Below are 11,825 nucleotides of genomic sequence, written 5' to 3'. Positions count from 1 at the left end.
AAGATGATTTGCTCAGGCTAAAGGAGTATCCTTGGAAATACTGTAAATCTTCAATTTCCTCCTAGTACATACATTTTTGCAGCATTTTCAAATTTCTACTTAGTTTCAATTCATATATCTGTTAAGTGTTTTGTTATCATCAAGTTAACCCTGAATTTATGCCTACAATTCTTATAGACATAAATAGGGGGAGATTGTTAGGAATATATGTGCATTAGTTTGATGATATGTTTAACAAACACTTAAGTAGAAATTCAGTGTCTGTAGCCTCAACGGATAAGACCACTTTGGCTATCCGTTGATGGTGTAGCTTTACTTAGAAATAAGTCTAGTGTTGTAGCATATTTCAGTCTCTGTATTTAAGATGTAATTCTTAGAAGTTGAGAGAAACTATGAGTCATGTTGACTACTAGAAGATATGCAGATAGGAAGGCCAATTGTAAATATTTCATGCCTTGTAATTTTGTATAAATGAAGTGGTATCAACGGATGACTTAAAGACCTTCAACGGATGAGAAGCTAAGCTTCAACGGATGTCTCTAAAGCTTCAACGGATAACATCCTTCAACGGATGAGTGAATCAACGGATGAAAGCTTCAACGGATGTTCTGTTGATTAACCGTTGATAAGTGGTAGTTGTACCTACAAACAGAGGCACGTGGGTGAACAGAGATAACTGAAATGTGGCAGCCTAATTTCAGGAACATCAGAAAAAGCAGCCGTTCTACTCTAGTATAAAGAAGCATTAAGTCAACAAAGTACTGGAGTGAACTGGAGAAGAAACAAGTGGAGATCTTACTTTATTATTTTATTATATCCCTGTCTTCACTTGTAAACTTGGTAATATATAAACCAAGTAGTAGCTAGTAATTAGAGAAGAATTTTTCCAGAGCTGTTTAGAAAAATCTTGAGAGAAAAATTATCTAGTTTGTACTAGGATGCAGCTGTGATCAAATTCTTAGATCACAGAATTTCTGAAATACCATCTCTGGTGGAACAACAAATCCACCAGAAAAGTTTTTAAAGGTTTATTGTGTTCTTTACATTTGTGTTTGAATATATATCTGTCTGTATCAGCTTAAAGCAATTCACACACTTGTTCATCTTGAACACACAGTCTTTATAAACTGCTCAAAACTTGAAAAAGTTTTGAGATTTACATTCAACCCCCCTTCTGTAAATCTCATTGTTAGTTCTCTAGAAATAACAACTTCTAATCGATATGGAATATAATGTTAGATATATTTGATAATGTCATGTCTAATATGATTTGTGTTTAGTTTTCAGATCTTACTTCAACAGGACAAATCAGTACTTAACTGAAATCAGCACTTATACTGAAGTCAGATTTTAAGTTATCAGTACCTAAAGTTCAGGAGATATTTATCAGGAGATAATATCAGGACTTAAAGGAAACTTTCAAATAAGGAAGGCGGTTGATTGAAAGGGAAGAAGATCAAGACAAACGCAAGAAGAGATATGCATGAAGAAGGAATTCTATGAAGAATAGAATACTTGGAAGAAAAGATAACTGATTGATATATTTTAGGAAGCAGAATTATATTCCATATCAATTAGCGATTATCTTGTAACTGTGTGATATATAAACACAGACATAGGGTTTACACTATAAGTGATATCATTATCGAGAATATTATTTATTGTAACCCTAGCAGCGCTCGTGATATTTGTTTATCACTGAGAGAGGACAGTTCCATATTATAACAAAGTTTATTATATTGAATAAAGTTTGTTTTCCGTTACTTGAGTTCTTTAATTCGATTTGATTGTGATAAACACTGTATTCAACCCCCTTATACAGTGTGTGTGACCTAACAAGTGGTATCAGAGCCTATCTGTTAACACACAAACAGTTTAAGATCCAAAAACAATCATGTCTGAAGCAGAAACTCCAACCAAGCCCATCAAAACTGAAGAACCCCCAAAGACTCAAATCCATAGTCGATATGAGGCTATTAGAGTTCCCATACTGAAACCATCTGAATATCCCATATGGAAGGTGAGGATGACTATGTTTCAGGAAGCTACAGATCCAAAATATCTTGACAGAATCAATGAAGGACCTCACAAGCCAACAAAACTCGCTGTTGTAGTTGCAGGTGAAGCAGCAAAGTCTGTACCAAAGGAGAAGAGTGATTACACTGCTGAAGATATTGCATCAATTGCTAAGGATGCTAAGGTACGACACTTGCTGCATAGTGCCATTGATAATGTAATGTCAAATAGGGTAATTAACTGCAAGACTGCAAAGGAGATATGGGATGCCTAGGAGACAAGGTGCCAGGGAACTGATTCGATTAAGAAGAACATGAAGACAATACTCACTCAAGAGTATGAACACTTTGACTCAAAACCTAATGAGTCATTGACTGATTTATATGACAGATTTGTCAAACTCTTGAATGATTTGTCACTAGTTGATAAGGAGTATGATCTTGAAGATTCAACCTTAAATTCCTGTTAGCTCTTCCTGAAAGTTGGGATTTGAAGGCAACAATTATAAGAGACAACTATAATATTGATGAAACAACTCTTGATGAAATTTATGGGATGCTCAAGACTCTTGAACTTGAGATGGAACAAAGAAGCAAGATGAAAGGAGGAAAGTCAAGGTCAGTTGCTCTTAAGGCTGAAGAAGAATCCCCTAAGGCAACTACCTCAAGGAAAGGCAAGGGAAAAGCGCTCATCACAAAGTCTGATACTGAGTCATCAATTTCTGATAGTGATGATGACTCAGAAACTGAAAGCTTGCCTGAGATGGATGCTGATGAAGAGATGATGAAGCTGTGTGCTCTTATGGTGAAAGGAATCACAAGGATTGCATATAGGAAATTCAGAAAGGGAAAAAAGTTTTCCAGGAAAGGTATAAGTTCTGATAAGAAGAGTTTCAGAAAATCTGAAGGCAAAGGAGGGAAGTCTGACAGAGGAGGTTACACAAATGTCAAATGCTACAACTGTGGTGAGAAAGGCCACATATCTCCTGATTGCAAGAAAGTGAAGAGTGACAAAGGCAAGGCTCTTGTCACAAAGAAGAAAAGTTGGACATACACTTCAGATTCTGAAAGTGAGGAGAACTATGCCTTGATGGCAAATGCTAATATGGCAAATACTAATAGCAGTTCTGAAGCTGATGAGTTAAAGGTACCTCAAACTACTTATGTCTTTCATACTGATGATATTAATGAGTTGAGAAGATATCGTAAAACCATGTTCATTAGTTATAGAGATCAAACTTTAACATGTGAAAGATTAACTTCTGAAAATCTTGCTTATAAAAAGAGGAATGATTATTTAGAAAAAGAGTTAGTCATGTTCCATCAAACTCAGAAAGATAGAGATGATGCTTTCTATGTTAGGGGTGAAGTACTTAAAATGAATGAACCTCTAATAACTGAGTTAGAAAAGGAAAGAGAGATTATCAGGATTTGGACTAACTATGGAAGAACAACTCAGAATTTGTTAAGTTGTGGAAACTGGAAAGAGGGCTTAGGTTATGGAGATGATAAGAATGATAAAGGAACTGTATAAATTAAGCCTATAGTTGTTAAACAAAAGCCAAAGTTAAAACCTGTTAAGTTTGTAGCTGTAAAGTCTGATACTGAGAAATCAGAATTTAAAGAGGAATTAACTTCTAACAAACTAAAACAGGAAAAGACAATTGAAGTAAACGTAGGCTTAATGACAAAGAAGCAGCTTAAGCATAAGCTGAAAAATGTTAAGAATGTTAACAAGGTAAAGTCACCTAGGAAAAATAGGAATGGAAAGGAAGGTGTGAATAAAAGCAATGATTTTAAGCCTGTTCCTGATGCTCCTAGAAAAAACATGTCATAACTATGGAAGTTCTAACCATCTGGCTTCTTTTTGCAGGAAGAATAAGAACATAAACTCCTTACCCTCAAAATTAGGAGTTAAGAGTCAGTCTGTTAGATATAGGCCACAAAATCCTTGTTTTCATTGTGGTAGTTTATGGCATTCATTTATACTTGTAAGGAATATCATAGTTTGTACTATGATTATTATCAAATAAAACCTTCTTTAAAGAAAGTTAGCATTGTTCCTTCTAGTGTAAGTTCTATTTCAAATTCTGATAGTGTAAATGCTGATAAGAAAAATGTTAACATAAACTCTGATGCTAAACCCGCTGTAAATGTTAACAAACTTAATAAGGCCAAAGGATCCAAGCAAGTCTGGGTCCTTAAAACTAATCATTAGTGGTCTTTGTGATTGCAGGGCAACAGGAAAAACATCCTAGTTCTGGACAGTGGATGCTCAGGACATATGACTGGAAATAAAGCCCTGCTATCAGACTTTGTGGAGAAAGCTGGCCCAATTGTTTCTTATGGAGATGGCAACATTAGAAAAACACTGGGATATGACAACATCAATCTTGGAAATGTCATCATTAAAGAAGTAGCTCTGGTCTCAGGACTTAAACACAATCTGCTGAGTGTTGATCAAATCTGTGGTAGAGGTTATCATGTGGATTTCTTTGAAGAACACTGTGAAGTTGTTAGCAAATCTACATGCAAAGTTGTTCTGGAAGGATATAGGCATGGTAACATTTATGAAGCCAAGCTTTCAACAAGTACTGATGGTTCTGCAATCTGTCTGTTGAGTAGAGCATCAATTGAAGAAAGATGGAATTGGCACAAGAAACTCTCTCATTTAAATTTCAATAATATTAATGAATTAGTCAAGAAAGATCTTGTGAGTGGACTGCCAAAATCAGTATTTTTTCCTGATGGCCTTTGTGATTCATGTCAGAAGGCTAAACAAAGAAAATCTTCATTCAAAAGCAAGACTGAATCATCAATTCTTAAGCCTTATCACCTACTACAAGTAGATCTATTTGGTCCAGTGAATGTCATGTCTATTTCAAAGAAGAGATATGCTATGGTCATAGTGGATGAGTTCACAGATACACATGGGTGTATTTCTTGCACACAAAAAGTGAAACTGCATCTATCTTGATTGATCATGTCAAGCAACTGGATAAATTGGTCAAAGATTCTGTGAAGATCATAAGAAGTGATAATGGCACTGAGTTCAAGAATTTGATCATGGAAGAGTTCTGCAAAGACCATGGAATAAAGCAGGAATTTTCTGCTCCTGGAACTCCACAGCAAAATGGAGTTGTTGAAAGGAAGAATAGAACTCGTATTGAAGCTGCACGAACTATTCTTGATGAAGTAAAGCTTCCAACCTATTTTTGGGTGGAAGCTGTGCACGCTGCTTGTTTTACTCAGAATGCAACACTCATTAACAAGCATGGAAATACACCATATGAGATGGTGAAGAAAAAGAAGCCAAATCTGAAGTATTTTCATGTATTTGGATGTAAATGTTTTGTTCTTAAGACTCACCCTGAACAGCTATCCAAATTTGATTTAAAAGCTGATGAAGGAATTTTTGTTGGGTATCCACTTTCCACAAAAGCCTTCAGAGTCTACAATTTAAGAACAAGGGTTGTCATGGAATCTATCAATGTCTCCTTTGATGATAAGAAGATTAATGGACTTGAAGATTTCAATGATCATGATCAGCTGAGATTTGAAAATGAAGACTTAAATTCTGATACTGAAAATCCTGACAGTCTAAATCCTGATACTGCAAACTTTGATGGATTAAACTCTGATGTTATTGAAACTATGGTGACTACGCCAAAGGAAGATGCACCTGTGCAGGGGGAGCATATTAAAGATACAACCACATCTCAAGAAGCATCAAAACATACAACTGGCTCTTCAAGTTCTGATTCTGCAAGTTCTGATAAGCTAAGTTCTGATAATTCAGATAACTTAAATTCTGAAGGATCCAACTCAGAGAGCATAGTTTCAGGGGGAGCATCAGAAAATGTTGATGAAGATAGCATGGATCATGGGGGTGCATCCAGTTCTAGAGAAAACCTTCCATCTGCAAGGAAGTGGACTAAATCACATACACCTGACTTAATTATTGGAAATCCTGATGCAGGTGTCAGAACTAGAACAGCTACTTCAAGTGAATGTCTCTATAATTCTTTTCTTTCTCAGACTGAACAAAAGAAAGTGGAAGAAGCTCTTCAAGATGCTGATTGGGTGCAAGCAATGCAGGAAGAGTTAAATGAATTTGAAAGAAACAAAGTCTGGACCCTAGTGCCAAGACCAAAGAACAGATCTGTTGTTGGTACAAAGTGGGTGTTCAGAAACAAAATGGATAGTGATGGCATAATTACAAGGACTAAAGCAAGGCTGGTTGCAAAAGGATATTCTCAACATGAGGGAATTGATTATGATGAAATATTTGCACCAGTTGCTAGATGGGAAGCCATAAGGATATTTTTGGCTTATGCTGCTCACAAAAAGTTTACTGTCTTTCAAATGGATGTGAAAAGTGCTTTTCTCAATGGAGAGTTGGAAGAGGAAGTATATGTTGAACAACCTCCAGGCTTTGTAGATTCCAAATTTCCAAATCATGTCTATAGGCTTGATAAAGCACTTTATGGCCTTAAGCAAGCTTCAAGAGCATGGTATGAGACTTTAGCTCAATTTCTTCTAGAAAGTGGATTTAACAGAGGAACTATTGACAAAACTCTGTTCTACCTCAACCATGGAAAGGACTTACTTTTGGTTCAAATATATGTTGATGATATCATCTTTGGTTCTACAAATGACAGACTTTGTAAGAAGTTTGCCAAACTGATGCAGTTAAGATATCAAATGAGTATGATGGGGGAACTTAGCTATTTTCTGGGCCTCCAAGTCAAGCAGAATGAAGAAGGCACTTTTATTTGTCAAACCAAGTACACCAGAAATTTGCTGAAGGAATATGGAATGCAAGATTGTTCAAGTGCATCCACTCCCATGGCCACTGCAACAAAATTGGATAAGGATACTGGTAAATCAGTAGATATTACTGATTACAGAGGTATGATTGGCTCTCTACTTTATCTAACTGCTAGTTGACCTGATATCATGTATGCTACCTGTCTTTGTGCAAAATTTCAAGCAGATCCAAGAGAACCTCACTTAACAGCTGTGAAAAGAATTTTCAAGTATTTTAAGGGAACAGCAGATATGGGATTGTGGTATCCTAGAGAATCAGACTTTAAGCTAATAGGTTACTCAGATGCAGATTTTGCAGGTTGCAAAATTGACAGGAAAAGCACAAGTGGAAGCTGCCAATTTCTTGGAGGCAGATTGGTTTCTTGGTTTAGCAAGAAATAAAAGTCAATTTCCACATCAACTGCAGAAGCAGAGTACATTGCTGCAGGAAGCTGTTATGTACAGATTCTTTGGATGAAGAATCAGTTACTGGATTATGGGTTAACATATCTTAAAATCCCTATTTACTGTGATAATCAAAGTGTTATCACTATGACAAGTAATCCAGTTCAACACTCAATAATAAAGCACATCAGCATAAGGTACCACTTCATAAGGGAACATGTGGATGAAGGTACAATGGAATTACACTTTATTCCAATAGATCAACAACTAGCAGATATCTTCACAAAACCACTGTGTGAAGCTACTTTTACAAGATTGGTAAATGAACTTGGAATGGTTTCAGGTTCTTTCTCTAAATCTGCTTAGTTTTTGTTCTGATGCATCAGACTTTATGATCAGTATTTATAGATTTTACTATCTTTGTGTATTCTGTGCTTAATTGAAATTTGCTTAAGTACTGATTATTGTCTGATGTGAATTTCTAAACTCTGATAGTGATATGAATGTTTCTGTGATTATTCTATCCAATGAGGATAAACATGCTAGATGCTGACCTAGTAGTCTTTAATATACTAACAAATCCTATGTTTGAAGTAATTGTTTATGTGGAAATATGTTGACACAAGCAAATTCTGATATTGAGCTTAGTTAAGTTTACTTTGTCTATCTTATTACTAAGTCAAAAACTAGAATAATGCTTCTCATATGTTAAGTTCTGATGTTAGTAAATCTTGTGAATGTACTAAGTGCTGATAAGCCTCACTTATCAAAAGAAAATAAAAATAAAAATCAGGTACTCCTTTGAGATCTAGAGTAAAAACTATGGAAGGGAAGACCCTAGTGCATTGCTGGTATTAAGTAATATGCATAAGAAAAGCACAAATAAATATTTTTCTTGGTGACTTTTCACACTCTATGATTACTGGAGAAATACTCTGATAATAGCATAAATTCTGATAAGCAGTCGTGACTCACTTACACTGAGAAGCCACTGTAAAATGGAATTTCAAAAGATGCATAAAATAAGCACAAAACAGTTGAGGAGGACTCATGCATGAACTCATTAAATAGTAGACTTCAGAATCATGACAGATTTTGAGCAAAGTTCTTAGTTATGCCTTATTTCTAAGATGTACTGAAGTGAATCAGACTTTAATCTTTATCTGATATTTAACTTACTGCACACACATACACTTCAAATGAATGATGAGAATTACTGTGGTGGTAAATGATGTTTTAGATGAACGTTTAAGTGTCAGTTACATAAATTCTGAGGACAAGTTATGATGGAAGTTCTGATGATTAAGTTCTAAAGAAACTAAATCAGAATTTGTGTGAAGAATTACGGAAATAGGCATTCACTTTTGGAGTTAAGAAATCATGTTCTGATGACTGTTAAGTTCTGATATAAGTCTAAGTTCTGATATTAAACTCTGATTCTTTACTTGACTTATTTGTGATTAAAATCTGAAACAGTTTTATTTAAAATCAGAATATGTTTGGGTGAGATATTAACAGTCAACATAATTTGGGTTAGTGGTACACGTCTATGCACAACAATTTTTACTTGTTTCATGTGCGCATTAAATCCTGTTTTAAACTTCCAATGGCTGTTTTTATTCTCATCAGTTTAGGGAGATGAGGTATAATTATTTCTACCTATAACCATTCAATTGTACTTACGTCTCTTGACATTCTATTGGCTATATAAACCAACACCTCATTCCAGCAAAACACATCTCTCTTTTTCTCTCAAACTCTCAAACTCATTTCTTTTTCACTCATCACAACTATGGTTCATTACAACCTAGTTCTGAACTATGACACCTTCACTATCAATATGAGGTGTCTAGAATGGCAACAGGAATGGCATGTCACTGCCATTCCTGATGAAATTTGGGACTCAGTTCTCCAAGAGGTCCTCACAGACCTCTTGTTCTTCTACATGGACTACCATCGCCATCTTGAGCGACTGGAAGAGGAACGGCTGGAAGCTCTCCGACAGCAGGAGCGTATTATTCGTCTTGCTGTTCTTTTTGTTGAGAGTAGGAAGAAGAAATAATTTTTGCTCCCTGTTTCTCTTCACCGTCAGCTTTGTCTGGCTTCTTAGCTTAGGATAAAAGCTGTTGATGTTAGGATTTGTAGCTTAGGACAATCTTGTGCTTTTCAGCATGTAATTTAAATTTCATGAAATGTACTTGCTCAATATATTAATGAAATTTTATATTTATGCAAGATGTTGTCTCTGAGTCGTTTGATTTTCTGATAACATATTAAATCCTGATACTAACCATATTCCGATGACCTTTTTAGCTCTGATACAAATCAAGTTCTGATTCTGACGTGGCAGGATTTATTTACTTGATTTATTTTTGGTCATTCTCTCATTTGTCATATTTTTACAGAATATTGGTCACGCAGTGATAAAAATTTATTAAGTGGGAACATTTTTAAATTTTAAAAATAAAACTGAACTACCTTGATTAATGGGATTACTTAGTAAGTGGAACGGTTTTTCTTTGAAAAACTGCATGTGATAAGTAATGATTACTGAATACATGTGCCCATTAATTATCTGTTACTACTGCATGTCTGACAGGTGTCCCAACGGTTACTTTTTCTACCGTGTATAAGTAAAAGAGAGAAAATATTGTAAAATCTTTTATTTACTTTCACATTTTATCTCTCTCTCTTTACTTCTATTCTCTCTCATCAACTGACGATTTTTCATAAAGATATTTTCTCAAACACCTTACATGCAACTTTCTTTCTCACAAATTCTCATGGCACCCAAGGACATAATCTTCGATGGAGCAACGTTTGTTCCCAATAACTTCTCTGCTATCCTTAGCAAGTCAGAAGCACCCTCTGAACTTCATTTCATTCAGGACTTTCTCGCTAGTTCTGATATGGGGTATGCTCTGACTGAACCCGAAGCAGTTTCTGGTACTCAAGTATTGGAGTTCTGGAGAAGCGGTGTGTATGATGATGGTGGTACTCAAGGGTCCCCAAGTATTATTTTTTCATCTGGGGAGGATGAGTATGTTGTGACGTTGTCTACGGTTCGACAAGCACTGCAGCTACCTGAGAACTGTGTCTATTCTACTGTTGATGAACCAGTTCTTCAAAACATGATGGCCAGTCTGGGATATGAAAGAACATTGGCAAAGCTGGGCCAGTTGAAGAGATCTTTCATAAGGAGGGAATGGAGTTTCTTCTTTGATTGCATAACTAAAGCTTTTGCCAACAAATGTTCCAATTTTGATGCAATTCCCATATTCAGCCAACAAATCGGGTATGCTCTTATAAATCGAACTGATTTTGACTATGCACGTGCTGTTTTAGGTTTTATTGGGGACATAATGAATGAAGATAGATCTACTGTCTATTTTGCTAGATTCTGTCAGCTTATTTATAGTTTCTGTTGTGATAATAAGCCCCAAAATTATGGTGAATTAATTTCATCATTCAGAATAGCTAAAAGAGCTTTTACTGACTTATTATCTACTGATAATAAGAAGGCTGTGTTAAGACCCCTCTTAATTCCTTTATCTGTCAAACAAGCCTTAATAACCTATGATCATGTTAAGTACACTGCATTATATCCTGATGTTCAACCATCTGAACCTCATCCATCAGCACTTACCACCTCTACTCAACCACCACAAACTTCTCAACCTCAACCATCGGAACCTACAGTGCAGCTTTCATCTTCCACACCTAAGAGGACTAAGAAAGTACCTCAGACACAACAGAAGAGAAGGAGATTCATTCTGCGAGATGAATCAGATGCTGAGGAACAGGTTCCTGTAACAGAACCTGTTGTTAAAGAAGTTGAGAAGGTCTCTTCTCAGAAGGATGATGATATTGGGAGTTCTAGGCCTCTAAAAAGGCTTAGAAAGCATAATTCTGATGATACAGCTCCTAAAGTCACCTTAAAAGCTAAAAGATTCAAAATATTAGCAAAAAGGCCTGAAGATTCTGGTAAAGGAATGGAAGCAGCAGCTACGGAATGGGATCAGGAATCACTGATCTTGAAAATAAGGACGCAACTTCCTTGAGGCCATAACCAGATCTAAAGAGAACTTTTCTATAGCGGAATTGTTCTACTCAACCCCGTGTAGAATCTAGGTGACATAGTATATGGGTTAATGGAATTTAAGTTCCTCTTTTACCAATACGGCACTCAAGGGGCTTTCGAAAACAACCAAGGATAAATGTAGAGTTTCATTTAGACGGGTTCTTTCAACAAAGGGGCTTGAACCATGTATTTCTTCAATTCCTCAAATGCCATTTGACTTTCATCAATCCTGGGAAAATCTTTTACTTTTTTTAAAGCCTTGAAGAACGAAAAACACTTGTCTCCGGACTTGGAAATAAACCGTCCTAAAGCAAAAATTCTTCCAGTCAGTTTCTGAACATCTTTTCCATAGCATGGGTGTTCCATGTCTATGATGGCCTTTATCTTGTTTGGTTTAGCCTCAATACCCTTCTTGGAGACCATTAATCCTAAAAAATTTCCAGATCTTACACCAAAAGCACACTTAACAAGATTCAGCATCATATTATGACATCTTAGGACTTCAAAAGTTTCCC

The sequence above is a fragment of the Apium graveolens genome, chromosome 10, assembly GCF_009905375.1.
Source record: "Apium graveolens cultivar Ventura chromosome 10, ASM990537v1, whole genome shotgun sequence".
Taxonomy (NCBI): domain Eukaryota; kingdom Viridiplantae; phylum Streptophyta; class Magnoliopsida; order Apiales; family Apiaceae; genus Apium; species Apium graveolens.
This window is presented reverse-complemented; position numbering follows the sequence as displayed.